At 33.8% G+C, this 20,440-nt stretch overlaps 1 protein-coding gene across 15 annotated transcripts in view; it reads right to left on the bottom strand.

Moving 5' to 3' along the window:
- Nucleotides 1–20,440, bottom strand: part of MBD5 (methyl-CpG binding domain protein 5) — a 386,293-nt gene that overhangs the window by 207,334 nt on the left and 158,519 nt on the right. For all 15 annotated transcript variants that reach the window (XM_074335923.2, XM_074335952.2, XM_074335956.2 and 12 more), the window contains one exon: nt 19,795–19,888. The gene's annotated coding sequence lies outside the window, so the exon portion shown is untranslated. The remainder of the gene's footprint in view (nt 1–19,794; nt 19,889–20,440) is intronic.

Here is a 20,440-nt window from a genome sequence, read left to right as displayed (position 1 = left end):
GTTTCAGCAGTTCTGTTTACTCCTGCACGGATCTGCCCAGATAGGTGGGGACAGGGGCTGGGTGAGTTGTGAGAGGTGGCCCAGAGCAATGGTGGCAACCACCACAGCCAGTCCTGCTTCCACAGCTCCCTCCCCTTTGCCGTAACTAGTTGGGCTGCGAATCTGTGTCTGCGGACCACAGTTCTCAGAATTGCAAATATTCGGTTCTTTTGATCTGACTCTGCTACTGTTCTGCTTCTAGCACCGGGCAGGTGGGGGCGGGGCGAGCTCTAGGAGGGTAGGGAGGGGGCGGCTAGTCTCAGTGCCTAAGGATTCCGTTCTCTGCTCGGCAGTGAGGGCTTAAACCACTGTTTTCAGCCTTCCTTCCTCAGTCTTTGCTCCAAGGTCTGCCGTGAGCGTTGGGTTCAGCCATGTTATATGCTGTCCCCTCAGCCCTGTGGGCCATAAGCAGAGCCCTAGCAGTCCGAGTTCTTCCCTCTCCTGCAGCTGCGGTAATTCCGGGAAGCAGCGAGCTCAGAGCACGGAGCTAGGTCTGCGTCCTGCGCCCGCATGGCTCCTTCTCCGCACTTCTCCCTTCCTTCTTCCCCTGCTCGCGCAATTTGCCCACCTTTACATGAATTCAGTAGTGAGACTCTTTGTCTTGCCTGTCTGCTGTGCAGGGAGTCCTTTGTGGAGTTATAGTTTTTCAATTTGTTGTAAATTCCAGGGGAGATTTCCAGAGGCTCACCTTATGCCACCATTTTGATGATGTCTCTCCTAACATCTTGGTGATCCAATTTTTAACAATAGTTTCCCAACATTTTTGTAACTCTAAAACAATGAAATCCTTTTTGAAAATTTTAAGGTTTACCTATTAAAATTTTTTTGAGAAACTATTCCAAAGGATAGAAAAAAATAAGTGATAGTATTTATTCATTCTATTCATTCATTCATTCATTCTTCCTTCAGCAAACACATGAATACACATTCTTTGCCAGCCACTGTAGGACAAAAGCCAAGACATAAATGACAGTTCTTGCTTTCAAGGTGCTTACAGGCCAGTGGGTGGAAAAGAGACAAATATACAGATTGTTAAAATACAGTTTGCTAACTTCCTTAATAGATGTAAAGTAAACTGTTCATAGCTGTAAAGAAGCTGCCACTTTATAATCTAGAACAAAAATGAACTCAGTTCCTGGTAGTAAGAACTGAAAAGAGAGAATAAATGAGAGATATTAATAACGTAGAACCCACTGGGCATACTGACCAATTTGATGAGAGAAGTAAGACAAATATTTAATATTACTTTTAATAAGGATGCCCTGTGTTTAGAAATATAAGGAGTAGGTAGGTAGGGCCTAGTGAATATTTACCCAGAAAAAAGGATAAATTGAATATTCTCCTCTACAGATGACCGAATTCTCCTTCCTCTTAATTTGCGGATTATTATACACAATCCCTCATCGAAAACTTTTGGGAACCAGATGTGTTTTGGATATATGAGCTTTTTAAAATTGTTAAAAGTACGTTTAAATCCTTATTAACTATTATACAAATACAAAAAAAAATTTTGAAATACAAGTTTTTAATGTCTAAAACATAAATCAAAGACTATGTACCAAATGATAATTTGAGGCTTTTTGTCGCTGAAGATTGATAACTGATTCTAAAAGAATGGACTCTCATGAATTGATGAATAGATACACAAAATGTAGGATAGCCATACAAGGGAATATTATTTGACCATTAAATGAATGAAATTCTGACACATGCTACAACATGGATGAACCTTGAAAAAATTATGCTAAGTGAAAGCAGCCAGACACAAAAAGCTACATATTGTATGATTGTATGTATATGAAATGTCCAGAGTAAGCAAATCCATGGATACAGAAAGAAGATTAGTGGTTGTCAGGGGCTCAGAGTAGAGGGAAATGCAGAATGACTGATAAAGAGTATAGGATTTCCTTTTGGGGTGATGAAAATGTTTAGAATAAGTGGTGATTGATGTACAACATTGTGAATATACTAAAAAGCACTAAACGGTAAAATTTAAAATTGTGAACTTTATAGCATATGAATTATATCTCAATAAAGATGTTATTAAATTGTTTTCTATAAAAAAGAATGGACTCATTTTATCAGAGAATCTTCAAATTTCTAAAGTATTTAAAATAAACTGCTATTAGATGAATGATACCATGAAAACATTGCTGTTTGTGACTATGAATAACCACATTGATTTATGAGATCTACCTAAATCATGATAGAATTCTTCATATGTTTTGAAATTTAAAATTCTGCACACCCAAAAAAATCTAAACATGGAGCACATATAATTTGTACGGATAAGTAAAGAAACAGAAAGAGCATCAAATAATAGAATAAGCCTGTATTCGACTGTTGTATGTCCTTATTTCAAAGTTATAACAAATATAAAAATTTCAATCAAATGCTGAAAATAGTCATAAAGAGTGAATCTGGCAATTTTCTCTCTGAATCAAAATTCTGAATTCTGTTCATTCCAGATTAAGTTAGGGGATGTTTATAAGCCAATGAAAACCACTATAAGAGGATCACAGGAAACAATAGCTTTTGGAAACTAGAGAAAATTTCAAATTGAAGATTCAAATAGAAGAATGAAAGGAGGAAGAAACAAGGATGTGTCTGAATTTGAACAACTTTAAGTTTTAACATGTAATAGATGAATTATAGAGAAAAAAAGAAACAAGAGACAAAAAAAGTCCATCAAAATCTATGTTCATTCATTTAGGTCCCAGCTGATGTTCCAGCAGACTTGAGCTGAAGGTATTAATCACTAAAATACATAAATTGGCTTGATGATTCAGGTATTAAGATTTACTGAATGACCCCTTCCATTGGTAGATAGCTAGGAGGTAAAGAGAGAAATTTACTTCAGAAGATTGGGAAAGTCTACACTGCATTTAAAACTGCATAATCTATATCTATCCCTGTCTGTCTCTATATCTTTATATCTATATCTATGCATCTATAGACATATAAATATATGTTTAAACTATCTAGAAACAGAATTTTTGCAGCATAAATAATAAAACATAGATTTTATGTTTTACATACATATACAACTGAAAATTTACAAGAATCAAAAAAAAGTATATATATGTAGCAAGAAACCAATATTTTCTTTATTATTCATGGAAAATAAATTATAACAAGATAAAATTCTTACCAACATTTACTTAGTCATCTAAATTATTTTTCAGTAATTTGTGTTTCATTCACATTGAACAATGTAAGTCAAATAAATAAACTTTGATTTATAAGTATAACATAATAATATGATTATTAGATTCGAGTATATGACCATGAACTAAATTTAAGAAGCTCCCAATATTTACTTTAATATGTGGTAAGTCACAACAACAATATCAAAAAATTTTTTTGGTTGTTTTGGCCTTTTAAGATTATAATATACATTCAATATTATTGAAAAGTTTAATATAAAGCATGAAATATAATTTGATCTAGGTATTTGGCCAATTGTGAGCTTTCCAATCATTTTATAAAGCCTGCTATCTCATGAATAGTCTGCGTAAAATAATGTGGTATCTTTTATCATAGCCTTTTGCCTTTCAGAACTTCAATTACAGACCTGTACTAACTCTACCCATGCAAACACAATATATTACCATATATTTATAATGATAAATTGTATTCATTTATTCATTCATATGCCTCATTATGAATGAAACATAATCACGTTCTCAGCCAGTTTTGAATGACTGAACTTTATACAGATTTACACTTACTAAAGACAGGTAGCAAATTAGTACCCATAAATAAAAAGTCTTGGTATTGATTTGTTTCTGGATTTGTGTACATTTCCTAGAAGCAGAATTACAGAGAATTCAGGTAGTGGGTCAAGTGAAGATGCTCTATCAGATGGCATGTAGCGTATTCCCTCAATGTCTTTAACTATTGTCTCCAACATCACACCTTGCATTGCTTGCAGATATATCCCACATTCCCCCTTGGCTATTGATTATCCGTTATTAATTATACATGTCTTTTATATATGTTTGATTCATCCTTTGATATTTCCCTCTTTTTATTTGCAATTTTTTTTTTAATGTTCTCTTATCCGCTGTGTTCTCTAGATGTTCAATCTGGCTGATAATCCATTTAACTTCTGATATTTCATAAGCATTTGTTTCACGGTTTCATAAAGCTCTTATACACTAAAACTTTTAAGCATTTTACGTAAACAAATGCTCAGAAATACATACAATTCATATAAAGCTTTATACATACTCTATTAAGTTCAAAATAAGTTCCATGTTTTTTTTTTAAAACCATATAATCTAAACTAAATTTTAAAAAGATTAAATAAGCACTCTGAAATGCATTCCTCCCTTTAAAATGGTCACTACCTGCCTGTTACCTCAAATTTATAATCGAAACCTATCTTATATTTGCCACCTGCTACATACCGTGTTTTCCCGAAAGTGAGACCTAGCTGGACCATCAGCTCTAATGCGTCTTTTGGAGCAAAAATTAATATAAGACCTGGTAGTATATTACATTATATTATATTATATCTTATATTAATTTTTGCTCCAAAAGATGCATTAAAGCTGATGGTCCGGCTAGGTCTTATTTTTGGGGAAACACAGTAGTAGAAATAACAGGCATTGTTTACTCAGGATGATTTGATGCATATTTATTGTCTAGAATGATCATGTGAAAACCATTCTCAGCTAAAACTTGGGGAAACAGATCTAAGTTTCTATAAATATAAATAGTAATAAGCATACATGTATCTCCTTTTTAAAAAAATCATTCAAATGAGAACATTTTCTTTGTGTATAATGTCCTGTTCCTCACTTTTTATTTTACAAGTGCATCTTTTTATAATACCAGAGAGATCTATTTCTTTAGACAAATGAGGTCTCCATCACACAGCTGAATGTAGCTGGAGAAAAACCCATAACCATACTGATTGGTCTCACTGTTAAATTCATGAAAAACTCAGGTGGGCTCTTCATGCTCCCAGGAAATCACAGTATATTTCCCTCGTCCATTTATTCTCCCATTTCCTAGATAATGTTTTCACACTTCCTCTTCCTTGAGTTCTCTCAAGGATCCAGTTGACTTAATTTCAAATTACATCCAAGCTCGTACTCCTTCTTACCACTTCCACTGCTATTCTGGTCTGAGGCACCATTATTTCCGAATTATCTCCCAGCTTTTGCTCCCTATCAGCCTTTTGTAATAAACCAATCAGAGTAAGCTTTTAAAAAATTGTCAGACACTGTCACTCCTCTGTTAAGACAGACAAACTCCAATGAACATCATTATCTTTCTGACCTCATCTCCTACCACTATCCCTCCTGCTCTGCTCAAGCCACAGTGGCTTCTAACCCTTTGTGTTTGTTTGTTTTTTTTAGTTGAAGGTGTTTTTTTTTCTTTTTTCTTTTTTTTAAATTAAAGTCTATTGGGGTGACAATTGTTAGTAAAGTTACATAGATTTCAGGTGTTCAATTCTGTAATACATTGTCTGATTTGTATGGAACCACAAAAGACCCCGAATAGCCAAAGCAATCCTAAGAGAAAAGAACAATACTGGAGGTATCACACTCCCTGACTTTAGCTTGTACTACAGGGCTACAATAATCAAAACAGCATGGTATTGGCAGAAAAACAGACACACAGACCAATGGAATAGACCCAGAAATAAACCCACATAAATATGGACAGATAATTTTTGACAAAGAAGAAAAAAACACACAATGGAGACAAGACAGCCTCTTCAATAAATGGTGCTGGGAGAACTGGAAAGCCACGTGCATAAAAATGAAACTGGACTGCTGTCACCATGTACCAGACTTAATTCAAAATGGATCAAAGACATAAGCATAAGACCTAAGCCTTTTGTCTTGAAACGTCTTACATGTTCCTCTCTCAATGCATCTACACTTGTTCTCTCTACTTAGGGAACACCCTTTCCTCAGATATCCACATGACTAAATCCCTTGATTCGTTGAAGTCTTTGCTTAAATCTGCTCTTTCTCTTTCTCGATGAGACCTACCGTGCTAATCCTATTTAATATTGCAGCACCTCCTCCTAATCCCAATGACACTGCCAATGCAACGTATCCTGCTTTATGTGTTTTTCTTTATAGAACTTATCTTCTGACATACTACATTATGTATTATGATTAGTTTTTGTCTGTGTCCCACCACTAAAATGTAAGCTCCAAAAGGGCTGGGATCTCTGTCACTGATCCCAAGCACCTATAACAGTGCCTCATACAAAGTAGGCCCTCAATACATATTTGAGAAATAAATGAACAAAAATTTCTTCATTTAATTAAAAAAGTTAATATACATATATTAATAATATTTAAGTTTAGAATATTTTATAGTAAAATTTCTCTCCCACTCCTGTTCTCCATCTATCTAATTCCTATTCCTTCCCATGAGATGACATCATTATTATTTGTGTATACTTGCAGTGATTTTTTTTTTTCATAAGAATACATAAACATTCTTTCCCCAACTCTCTTTGACCACAAAGGTAACGTTCTATATATACAGTTCTGCATTTGTAATATTGTAATTTTAATTGTAGTTCACATGTAACTTTTAAAAAACTAATTGAGCTTGAAGATTTTTCTTTATTATAAATAACAAGGCTCCTTTTTTGTTTTTAACAGCTGCATAGTATTTCATTCTGGATATCCCATAGTTAAATTTGTCCCATATAGATGAAAATTTAGGTTTTTCCGTTTACTATTAAACATCACAAAGAATAACTCTGTACCTATCTCATTTCATAAATGAATAAACCAGTGAATAAATTCTAAGTAGTAATGAACTCAGTCGATGGAAAGGTGTTTTTCTAACTTTGACAGATATTGCCAATTACCTCCATAGGGTTTGTGCCAATTTATATTCCACTAGGAACATACAAGAATGCCTTTATTCTCACCAAGACTATTACATCTAATTTTGAGATATTTGGAAATTCTGATAGGTGACAGATAGTATTTCATTGTGACTTCAATCTGCTTTTCTTTTATTAAGAAGGAGGCTGGAATGTTCATAATCTTAAGAGCCATTTGTATTTCTTTTTCTGTAAATAATCTGTTCATCTCCTTTGTCATTTTTCGACAGTACTGTTAGTGTTTTAACTTACCATTTTATGTTTTTTAGTTACACTTTAGGAAATTTAGCCATTTCTCTTTATAAGAATTGCAAATATTTTCCCCCCAATATTTGTAGTTTATCTTTTGATTTTGTTTGTGTGTGTTTTAAAAATGTGGTTAAAATTATTAATCATTTTCTTTTATGGCTTCTAGATTGCATTTTGAAGGTTTTTTCCTATTCTAAAGTCATAAGAAAAAGAATTTCATGTTTTTGAATTACCTCTATGGCTTCATATTTTACATTTAAATATTTGGTCCATTTATAATATATCTTGGTGTATGATATGAGGTATGGATACAACTTTCCTCTCCAGATGGCTAACCAGTTGTCCCAGCAACATGTATTAATTCTTTTCCCACTGATATGAGACGCCATCCTTATCATTTCTAATATTCATGCACTTACAAGTCTATTGCTAGAGTTTACTATTCTGTTCATTTTGTCATTTCATACACAATATAGTCTTTTTCAACGAGGGTTCCGTAAGAAAATTAAACTCTACAAAAATGATATGTGACTTTTTTCTTAATTTTCTCAAGGGTGGTACTTTTCTGATTCTCCCGAAGATAGTATATAGCTAGTACCATTCTAGATGCACCGAAAGTTCATTCATTACATATATAGGTTGAATAATACCCACCCAAAGATATTATGCCCTAATCCCTGGAACTTGTAAGTGTTACTAAGGTAACATTTCCCAGCTGTGATTCAGTTAATGATTTCAAAATGGGGAGATTATCCTGTATTATCCAAGTGAACCCTAAATGCAATCACAAGGGTCCTTATAAGAAAAATGCAGAAGGGGAGGAGGCAATATTGCTTAGAGCCCAAGATTGAAGTGATGTGGACATAAGCCAAGGAATGCTGGCAGCCAGTAGAAGCTGGAAGAGGCCATACCCTCCACCCCCGCCACCTCTTCAGAGCATTTAGAGGGAGAATGGCTCTGCCAACACCTTGATTTTGGCCCAGTGACACTGGTTTCAGACTTCTGGCATATGGAACTGTGAGAGAATAAATGTCTGCGGCATTAAGTCACCAGGTTTGTGTTAATTTGACACAACAGTCATAGGAAATTAATATACAAAAAATATGACTCGGCTTACGGCACATACCCAAACAATATGCCCACATACAATATGGCACTAGGGCATATTTCAAAGTTATTTTGGTAGGCATGAATGTTACTTAGGTGGATACATTAATCTTGTGCCACAATATCTTAGTGAAGTCTCTTAAAGTGATTTTTAGTAGTTACTCAGTTGATTTTATTGGGTGACAATTCCAGGTATATAATCATATGATGTACATGCAGGGCTTTTAACTTCACCTTTTTTACTTTTTTTTTTTTTTTTTTAACTTCCAGTGTTTTTCTCTTGTCTGGTTCCCTTCACCATAATGTTACATGACAGTCATGACAGTGGGCATCTTTACAGTATTCCTGACTTTTGTGCAAATGTTTTCAGTGTTTCCTCATTCTTTCACTCCCATCCCAATTAGTTCTGCTTCAAACTGAGAGGAGAATGAATGAACTTTTCAAGTCTAGTGTGTTTTTATTTTCCCTTGTACTTGCACTGTTTTTGCTTTGTAAGTGTTGGTGCCATTTCATTTCGTTTGTAGATATTAAAAATTGCCATATCTTCATTGTGAATTACACTTTGTATTAAAAAAAACCACTTTGTTCATCCCTTTTGATGTTTATCTGGACTCATTCCTCTGGTCTGACATAAGTATTTTGCTTGCCTTTATCTGGCTTAATTTTCACCCTTTACTTTTTTTTTTTTTTTTTTAATTTTATTGGGGAACAGTGTGTTTCTCCAGGGCCCATCAGCTCCAAGTCTTTGTCCTTCAATTCAGTTGTGGAGGGTGCAGCTCAGCTCCAAGTCCAGTCACCGTTTTCAATCTCAGTTGCAGGGGGTGCAGCCCACCATCCCATGCGGGAATTGAACCGGCAACCCTGCTGTTGAGAGCTTGCGCTCTAACCACCTGAGCCATCGGCTGCCCCTACGCTTCTTTACTTTCCAAAATTTCTAAAGCTTTAGTTGTGTTTTTTGCATATATCAGATAACAGAATTTTGCTCTGTGATTTAGTTGAAAATCCAATTTTTAAAAAAATCAACACATGAGTTATGCCTCTTTACATTGACTTTTCTGTTGGCTGATTCCCTTTGGTACAATGTTAAGTGATAATTGTGACTGTGGGCATCTGATAAATAGAATTGTTCTTTGTTCTATTATTTTAACTGGTCTTCTGGATTTTTAAAAAAGAAAATATTTTATCATTAGTTGGTAACTCACATTTCTGTATATGTAGTATTTCTGTATGTCTCTTTGTTACAGTAGTTTGTTTAATTATAACTCAGGTAACTTTGTATTCACAAATCAATTTAATGTAATTTATACAATTTTGTCTATTTCTGTATTCAAGATCTATTAGTTCACTTCTATAAGCAATTATATTAGCATATTTTCTATTATTGTGTCCTACCCTTTCATATTTCAGTTGATATTTTTCAGTGTTTTTCTATGTACTATTAAGTTCTATTACTCTTACTATTTGCAGGTTTAATTGACGTTCTTTGACTTGCAAGTATTAAAGAGGAGGAAATCCACAAACTTACAACTATGAGAACCTAGGAGAAAGGGGAGAAAATAGGTCAAGGAACTGTGTCATTTCTATTTTTAGGGAATATAGTATTTATATTTTGTTCTTTAACTCTAATTGTCACTTTTGTTTTAGTCTTTATTTTACAGTTAAATCCTTTCAATGCTCACTGGTTGTCCTTTTGTGATTTTTCTAGTTATTTTTATCTGAATGGCTGTAGTTAATGTACTAGAAATTTTTTCTAGATGGGCACACTTGAAACAATATTCTCTGAGTTCAAAACTGTCTGTAGTCCTTATACCCACAGACAGTTTGATGATTTTAAAAAACAAAACACTTTTTTTTCTTAAACAAAATCCTGTGGGTGATACTGTCAACTGGCTCTAAATGTTGATGTGGATAAATCCGAGACAAGCCCAAATATTCTTCCCTCTTATTAATGATTTATCATTCTTATTCACATTTCAAGTCCAGTAACTTCATGAGGATATGTCTCAGTACTGACAGTTCTAAGTTAATTTTCTCTGGCCCATGGTGTATCCTTTTAATATGTGGATTCAAACTGTCTCTTATTTTATAAAAGTTATTAAATTTTATCTTTATTTATTATTTTCTATTTTTTGAGTTTTTTTTCTTTAGTGTCTTTCTCTCTGTTTTATGTCTTTCCCAGAGTTCTTAAATTCTGGATCAGAATTTTGCTGCTAGAGTTGAATGCTTTATTCATTTTCTCTGTTTTCTTTCTGCCCCTGCATCTTTCCATCTGTCCATCCATCCTTCCCTCGGAGGGAAGAAACCCATATATTTTCAGTAATATCAGGATTCAGATATAATCCCCAAACTCTAAAACAGGCAAAAGCAGCTGAGACCTGGCAGGAGCCATAGACAGTGAATGAAGAGAAGCAGTCTTGGTTGGACACATGTAGTGGTAATGGACCCCACACTGTGAATCCTGGAAAATGATGGCAAAAAAAATATGCCCTGAAGATACATAGCGCACCCTAAGTTGTTACAGGCCTTTTCTGTAATCACAGGTATGGGAATAGAGGTGAGATGAGTTGTCAGCAGAATCCACAAGACTCAATTAGTTTTAGAGTAGAGAAGGTGGGGGCTATACAGAGAATACACAGACAAGCCACTCCTACAGGAAGTACTTCATGTTTGAGGCAGCCGAGAAACAAATCTTGTGAAGACTGGCAAACCTGGAACAATACTCTAGACCTTCCCTCCCTTACCTTCACTCTCCCGACCAACACACATACAGCCCTCTTAAGAATAGCTAGCCGGGTAAAACTAGTATTATATTCAGTCATTAAAAAGTAATAATAAAGAGGAATTAGCACAGCACTGATGAAAAAAGGTACTCTACGAAAAGGGGGTGAAAATAACCGCAAAACAGGCAGCAATTGATCACTAGAAAAATAATAATACCAAAGTACAAAGAAGAGGTTGGAAAATGGAATGTTTTCATCTTTGTTAGCCATTAGCATTTATTCTTTGATAAAATGCATGCTTGTTTCTTTTATACAAATGAGATGTCTTTTCCATATTGAATTGTTAGTACTCTTTGCCTATTAAGAAAATCAGCATCTTCCTTATCGTAGCTACCAAATATTAATTATTAGGTTTTCAAGTGCCTTTTAATTTAATTTGTGTGTTTTTTCTAATTATTAAAACAATTTAGGGTAAAAAATTATCAATCTATTATTTTATAGCTTTGAAAGAGTTGCTTTTTAAATAAAACACTAAAGTTACCATTCAGTATGTTTTCTGAAGGTCTTTTAAATTTCACAATTCACATCAATCCTACGCTCAAACCAGCAATGGTTTCTTGTCCCGGTTAAAACAAAACCTAAATTTTACATTCCTTAATATGACCTCTGAGGCCCTATATATCAGTCCCCTGCTAGCTCTTCAGCCTTATTTCAAACCACTCTTCTTTCCCTCACTTTCTCCATACAAGCACATATGGTTTCTTGCTATACCTCAAACATATACCGTGTTTCCCTGAAAATAAGTCTTAGCCAGACTATCAGCTCTAATGCGTCTTTTGGAGCAAAAATTTCTGTAAGACCCCAGTATTTATTATTATATTACATTACATTATATTATATTATACCCTGTCTTATATACAGTAAAATAAGACTGGGTCTTATATTAATTTTTTTTTTCCACCTCCAACCTCCACCTGTACCTGAATAGCACAAGGCAAAGTTTTTATTCATGTTTGTTGTACAAGTGGAAGGACCACAGAATCAGGATTAACTTCTGTTAACAATAACTAACAAGATAGAAATGGGTCGCATATTACAGTTTTTAAATGGACCATTTACACAATAAATGAAGAAAACTGACAATAGAACAGGCCAGTGGTCAGCCAACACACAACCTGTGTTAACAAATGTGGCCAAAGGATTGATATATGTATCTATTAGTTTACACTTGCTTCTGAAATATCTGAATGGCACATGTATTAGAAGCTCGTGCAAAACTACTTTCTCAAATCACCAGATGGCCCTCAGAGTTAGTTAGGTATTAGCACCAGAAGTAACTGCATTGAACAATATATATATACTCAGTTACGATCTGAAAGATAAGACTGGGTAATCATTTCAAAGTATAAACTACAGATATAATCTAAGAAGACAAAGTAAAAAAATATTTTCCAACTTAAAGCACAGCTAGTAAACATAAATGGACTAAAAGTCCATAGTATCTGTTTACACACAAATTGAATTCAGAACAATTTTCAGAGAGCCAATTCCAGTCCTGGTTTTACCACTTAACCAGAAGCAAAATCTCAGCTGGATCATTTTGTTCAAGGATGATTTGAAAACCAATTGCCAGTACTATCTTAGATCCCAGCCATGAATCTCTCATACTAACTTGCATTTGGGCAGAATACACTTTGAGAAATAAAATGACAAAACTGATGCTCACACACCCAGATTACCAATTGTCAGCCCAGATCACACTTCAATTCCTAATGATTTAAGATAAGAGCTCCTTCCCCTTTATCTCTTATTCCATGAAACTCAACCTGGGTTACAAAATACACAATACAACCCATCTACGTGGCACCAAATGGCTAATACTTAGGTACGCACAGGATTGAATTTATAAAGTTGATGAAAAGGCATTTCATTAAAGAAAACAAAGAATATAAATTAGCATGCCTAGATTACACAGGCTTATCTTACTTTGGTCACCTGAACAATTTTGAGTTGGCTCCAATTAGTGGTCAATAGAATACAGGGTGTCATCAAAATATATGGTGAATGTTTAAATAAAAAAAAATTTACTACAGTAAAAGACACACTGCCAATATTAATCTCCCTCAAAACATTACATTAATTTTTGCTCCAAAAGACACATTAGAGCTGATTGTCTGGGTAGGTCTTATTTTCCTTCCTTAAAAAAAAAAAATTCCAATTACAGTTGATATACAATATTATATTAGTTTCAAGTGTACCACATAGTGATCAGACATTTATATACACTTTTATATAACTGAAGAAGTGATCACCTTGATAGGTCTAGTTCCCACCTGACACCATACATAGTTATTACAACATTATTCACTATATTCCCTATGCTGTACTTCATACCCCCATGACTGTTTTTATAACCGGCAATTTGTACTTCTTAATCCCTTCCCTTTATTCACCAATCCCCTCAACCTACCTCCCATCTGACAACCATCAAAATGGTCTGGGAATCTATCTAGAGGGTATTGTGCTAAGTGAAATAGGCAGACAGAGACAGAGAAATACCATATGATTTCACTTACTTGTGGAATCTAAAAACAAAATAAATGAACACACAAAACAGAAATCAACAGCTTTTTCATCTGTTGTTCCATTTTGCTGCCTCAGCCTGTATTCCTCCAGCCACAGCTCCCACTTCCATATTCGGGAGGTTTCTGCTTAAATATCACTTTCTCAGAGAAGTCTTCCTTTAACCACCTTATCAAAAATACCACTTCAAACTCTGCGTTATCCTTTACTTACTGAGCATATTTTATTTTTCCTTTAAGAACATATCACTTTTTGAAATCATATTATTTATTTGTTCGATTATTGTTTGTCTCCCACAATAGGTAGTAAGCTCCATGAGGGTAGGGAGTTTGTCTCCTCCACTGTTTACGAGTATGACAGCTCCTAGAATAATCTCCAGCAGAGATGTTGCAAAAATGCATTTTTAAGAATGAAGGGACGAATGAATAAATAATGTTTTCCAATGCTTCATTTAAAACATGTTTTAAAGCAGCTTAAAAATTTGCCTCTATTAGTAAAAAGAAAGCAGAAGAAGGCAAGCTATTTAGTTCAAAAGCCTTCTTTAGAAGTTCAGGCTTTTAAAGATTTCCTTTATGATGTGCTAAGTATTTTCAGAGCTCATCAGTATATGTATAACATGTCAATTCTTCTGTGCTGAAAGCAGATCATATTTCTGCTGGAAAACAATTTACGCTCGATTTACACTTGCCTTACATGATACATTTTTATACAAACTGAGATTTTATGTCTACAAGTTCTTTGAGGAAGTAAAATCCTTGCCTTAGCGTTGTTCAGTTTCCAGGGCAGGCACACAATAAACATGTACTTTACATCATGCATTGGAAAATATAAGTGTTATGGGAAAAGAAAGCAAGGTAAGGTGGGAGAGAGTGACAATTTAAAACAGAATGGTCATCTAGGCCTTACTGAGGAGGTGACACTTAAGCAAATGTTTGAAGAAGGTGAGGAAACTATCAAAGTAGTCAAAAGAATGCATTCTAGGCTCAGAAGGTAATTCTAGAAAAGGACGTTCAAAATATTAAGTAATGTTAGTATCATAAGATAAATATATAATCTCCCAAGATTATGTTGGAGGATTTAAAATTCATTTGGATGGCATGATATATTTGGTTAATAGTCAACTCTCTTTACTTTGTCATGCGCTGTATACTGTATGTGATATCGTAGACACTCACAGTAAATAGTTTATAGAAAAATATGTCAATAAAGAAATCCGTAGAATCTATACTAATAACAAATCTTTACCTTTTAACAGATTAGTTCATTTATTTTACTATTTGTTGCTTTTCTTTTAAATGTCACAAATAAAGGTATAAATTAATAGTGAAATGTATTAAGTTTAAATCTGCCATCAAAAGCCTGCCATATTACTTGCCTTTGTAATGGTTAGTTTTCTGTGTCAACTTGGATAGACTATATTACAGTTATTCAGTTAAACACTAATTTAGGTGTTGCTGTGAAGGCATTTTATAGATATTTGAAACAGGTGTTAACATCTACAATCTGGTGACTTTAACTAAAGGAGATTACCTCATAATTTGGGTGAGCCTCATTCAATCGGTTGAGAGGCCTGAAGAGCAAAGTTGAGATTTCCCTGAAGAAAAAATTCTGCCTCAAGACAGAAGCATCAGTTCCTGCCTGAAAATTTTGCATCTGCTGACCTGCCCTGCAAATTTCATACCTGCTAGTCTGTAATTGTGTAAGCCAATTCCTTGAAATTAATCTCTTTATACATATGTGTGCATGTGCACATACACACATACACACACACATATTCATACACACGTATCTTTACTGGTTCTGTTTCATTGGAGAACTGTAACTGACACAGTCCTCTGACTAAATTAGAAGCTACTTGAGGAAAGGCACCATGTCTTATTGTGATTCCTGCATCTAATATAGCTCACAACATGATGCTTTCTTGAAAGAAAAAGACAAAATTACAGAAGAGCATTTTAATTACATATGTAGTTGGAAGATAATTTTATTATTAAACAGTAGAAAAAATTATCATATAAACATTGATAAGTTTTATACAACAAAAATCAAAAGATAAAAAGCAAAGTGACCATGAGATAAATATAACAAAGTTCTTAAATCTAATATATATGAAGAAATTACAAAAACATGAAATTATTACTATAGCTTCTCTGTATGAGAAAAATCTAAATCTATTTGCAATTGCAACAAAAATAATAAAATTTTTATCATTTTTATCTAAGTAATAAGCAAAATTTATCTAAGTAAATAGAAGACCTGAGAGAGAAATTATAAGACACTGAGAGAGAAATTAAAGAAGATACAAATAAATGGAAACATATACCAGGCTCATGGATAAGAAGAATTAATATAGTTAAAATGTCCATACTACTCAAAGGACTATATAGATTCAATGCCATCCCTATCAAAATACCAATGGCATTTTTTCACAGAATTAGAAAAATAATTCTAAAATTTATATGGAACCATAAAAGACCCCAATTAGCCATGACAATCCCAAGAAAGAAGAACAAAGCTGGAGGTATCAAGCTACCTGACATTAAATTATACTACAAGGCTACAGTAATCAAAATAGCATGGTATTGGCATAAAAACAAACACATAGATCAATGGAACAGAATAGAGAACCCAGAAATAAATCCATGCCCACATGGTCATTTAATCTACAACAAAGAAAGCAAGGATTTACATTGGGGTAAAGACAGTCTGTTTAATATATGGTCCTGGGAAAACTAGACAGATACATACATGCAAAAAATTTAAATGGACGACCTTCTTATGCATATACAAGAACAAACTCAAATGGATTAAAGACTTAAATGTAAGAACCAAAATCATTAAACTCCTAGAAGAAAACATAGGCAGTAAACTCTCAGACATTACCTTCAGTAAGATTTTTACTGATATATCTCCTCAGGCAAGGGAAACAGAAGAAAAAAATAAACAAATGGAACTACATCAAAGTAAAGAATTTTTGCATAGCCAAGGAAACCATCAACAAAACAAAAATACACCCTACTGAATGGAAGAAGTTATTTGCCAATGATACATCCAATAAGGGGTTGATATCCAAAATTTATGAAAAACTCATATAACTCAACGCCGAAGAACAAACAATCCAATTAAAAAATGAGCAGAGGACATGAAGAGACATTTCTCCAAAGAGGACATACAGATGGCCAACAGGCATATGAAAAGATGTTCAAGGTCACTAATCATCAGAGAAATGCAAATAAAAACCATAATGAGATAGCAGCACCTCATTCCTTTCAGAATGGCTATCATCAATAAGTCAACAAACAACAAGCGCTGGCGAGGTTGTGGAGAAAAGGGAACCCTCGTGCACTGTTGGTGGGATTGCAAATTGGTGCAGCCACCATGGAAAACATTATGGAGGTTCCTCAAAAAATTAAAAATAGAGCTACCTTATGACCCAGCAATTCCACTCCTGGGTATTTATCCAAAGAAACCCAAAATACTAATTCAAAAATATATATTCACCCTATGTTTACTGCAGTGCTATTCATAATAGCCAAGATACGGAAACAACCAAAATGCCTATCAATAGACGACTGGATAAAAAAATTGTGGCACATGTATACAATGGAATATTACTCTGTCATAAAAAAGAATGAAATCTTACCATTTGCAACAACATGGATGGACGTAGAGGATATTATGCTAAGTGAAATTAAGTCAGACTGAGAAAGACAAATACCATATGATCTCTCTTATATGTGAAATATAAAGAACAGAATAAATGAACAAACAAAACAGAAATGTATAGACTGATATATACAGAGAACAAACTGATAGTTGCTAGATGGGAGGGGGGTTGGGAGATAGGGGAGAAGGTGAAGGAATTGAATATTTAAAATGTTAATATCGATTTAAAGGACATCATGTGCAAAATTAAAAACTTGAAAGAATGGAAGTAGATATTTTTTTAACATGTAACACTGAATTTCTAAACCATACAACAAACTCTTAGAACACATTAATTAAGAGACAGAGACTAATATGAAAAATAGTATGAACAAGCAATTTCAGAAGTAGGAAGTCAAAGAGACAACACGAATATAGACACTCAAATTCACTGGTGATAAGAGGAATTTAAATTAAAACACTGAGCTACAAATTACACACAGCCGACTAAAAATAGAAAGCTGGATTATGCTGAGGGCTGGCAGAGACCAGGGGGTTACTGCTGGTGGTGAAAATGTGGACCAAAGTATTTATCTGGTAGAGCACCTGGCAGGACTTGGTCAAATAAAATAAAAAGGTATGTCCTATTAGCCAGCAATTCTGATCCTGGGTATACATCGCAAAGAAATCCACACGAAGTTCCTTCCATAAAAGGACAAGTAGGAGGATGTTCATCATGGCATTGTTTGTTATGACAGGAAATTGGAAGCAATGTGGATGCAATCACCGGGAAATCTGGCTACTTAAAACATGGCAGCTATAAACAATGGAGTACAATGTAGCAGTTACGAGGAATATAAACACGACGACAACATAAATAATAAAAACATAGGGTTAATTAAAATATAATAGTAAGAAACAGATTGAGAGACATAGCACATACTGTTTATGCACATTAAAATTTCATGTACATAAATGAGAGAGGGGCAGGGTAGAAATAGTTAAGCTCAACCATGAGATAACTGCTAAAATTGAGAGATGGGCGCATGGAGGTTCAAAATATTATTCTCCTTTTTCTTTTTTACTTATTTGAAAATTTCCATTTAACATATTTTTAAAAAATAGATGTATGTAAAATAATAGTCATATCACCAAAAGACAAACAAAAGAGAACAGTGCAGTAGATATTATTTTACACTATCATATTAGAATGTTTTCCTATTGGTCGAGGTCAGGGGCATGGAAGTGGAAATGAGAATTAAAAAAAGGTATATAAACAAAAAAAATAAATGCTTTACATGGATCAGTGATGACAGTGTACCATGAACTGAGGAGTGTGATTTACTCTATTCTCTACGCAAAAGAGCCATTAAAAAAAAAAATTCCTTTGTTTTTCTTTAATTAGAAGGATCTGTTTTAGACTGTGGAGATGAAGGAACTACAAAAATAATTGTCTAATTATTATAATTCAAAAAACAATTGAATAGCTGTTCCAAGTAACCAACTCACCATATATAACTATAGAAATTATTTTAAAATAATGTCATTTATATTTTCGAGAGAAGTCATTTCTGACAATAATATTCATCAAAGAAAACTGGCAAAATCACGAAGCTGCTAACCACAAATTAAGGCGAAAAAATAGATTTTAAGTACTTGCATTCTGAAAGAATAAAGAAAAATAGAACAAAGGGAAAAAATTCCCCTACCAGAGGCTATAGACTTTCTTTTTCTGTTCAGTGGCAAAAGTACATATTTTTTCACAGGCAAAACTTTATGCTGATATTGAAAAATTAGAACTTTTCAAAATCAGTATTTCTGGTTTCTTCAGAAAAAAACAAGATACGATTTTACTGGTCTTTTAATCCCAGGAAATCCCATGTAGAAAGGATTCTAGAGCTGAACAAAATGCCCCATATACAGGTCACATACTCTCCAAGTTTCCATTGTGCACACCTGACAGGCAACACTATTTATTTTTACACCTTGTACCCCTCGTATCTCACTCATAATTTTCCCAAAATGTATTCCAAAAGTTATTTAGTAATGTAAACATGTAATCAGTCATCAAAGGCATGAATAGAACATGCTAAGTGAAAAGATATGATAGGTCAAGACAAATCTTTGGAGACTCAAGAAATAGCGATAAGAGGTTTGGTAGTCAGAGGTAATGCTATGAATATTTGAAACTATGATGGGTTTTTTGGAATGGAGGAACTGATTCATGAATTCATTAAAAAGAAGGGGCAGTGGACAGTAGTTTTGTTCATTTTTTCAAGTTAAACTCTAAAATGACTGAGTTATGCTCACAGTTTTGACGGAAGCCATTGTTAATTGGTTTGCACGCTTTCGTAACAATATATCAATTTTATCAACTGCCTGTTATAAATGAAATCTGATACTCCCTATCAAGATGGCATTAAAGCATAAAAATTTGTGTCTGCATATGAATGAATGAGGTGATATGATCACTTAGACAGGGCCAGTGATAAAAAGTAGCAAGTTTAGTAATAAGTCCAATTACAATATAGCAATCCTAACCATTTAAATGAGATTATTTATGAGGCTATAGTTATTACTTACCTTGAGTGTCTATCTTTTAAAGATCTTGTCTGTAAACCATATAACCTTCAACATCTACTTCCCACATGCAAAAACTGATATCCTTAATGAGCATCTAAAAGAGAAACATAAGAAAGTATTAGAAATTTGAGGTTATAAATATTGTTTCCTTTATTTTACATACAAAAGCAGATCCTGAAATTATTCTTTAAGAGCTTCTTTAGTAAGTTTGGGCAAAGGGAGGTGTATATTATAGGACACGTTTTATGTAAATAAATGTAACAATAATGAGATTTTCACTTCAGAAGAATCAGAAAGTTCTGTGGAACATGTATTTTGAGCCATGTCATAAAGTTTAGCATGTCATATAGTAATAATTTTATCTGACTACCTACTTTCTATGAACATTTTTAAGAAATAAAATTTTAAACACATTGATTCTGATGTCCTACATGCACATATCCCCACTCCAGAGGACAATTTCCTTGTTCAAAACAGATAATTAAAAAATATTCTTGATTACATTTGAGTTGCCTATAAAGGCCCAAATCATAGAGCTCAACTAGTTAAATATTCTCTCTTCATGTAACAGTCAAAATTGTATCCCCTTATCATTTAAACTATCCAGTCAGTACTTTACACCAACCTAGTGAAGCTCAGCAGAGGT

Source organism: Rhinolophus sinicus, chromosome 17 (genome assembly GCF_057876585.1).
Source record: "Rhinolophus sinicus isolate RSI-liver-muscle chromosome 17, RSI-T2T, whole genome shotgun sequence".
Lineage (NCBI taxonomy): Eukaryota > Metazoa > Chordata > Mammalia > Chiroptera > Rhinolophidae > Rhinolophus > Rhinolophus sinicus.
Note: the sequence above shows the minus strand (reverse complement) of the source record. Positions and strands in the feature narration are given on the sequence as shown.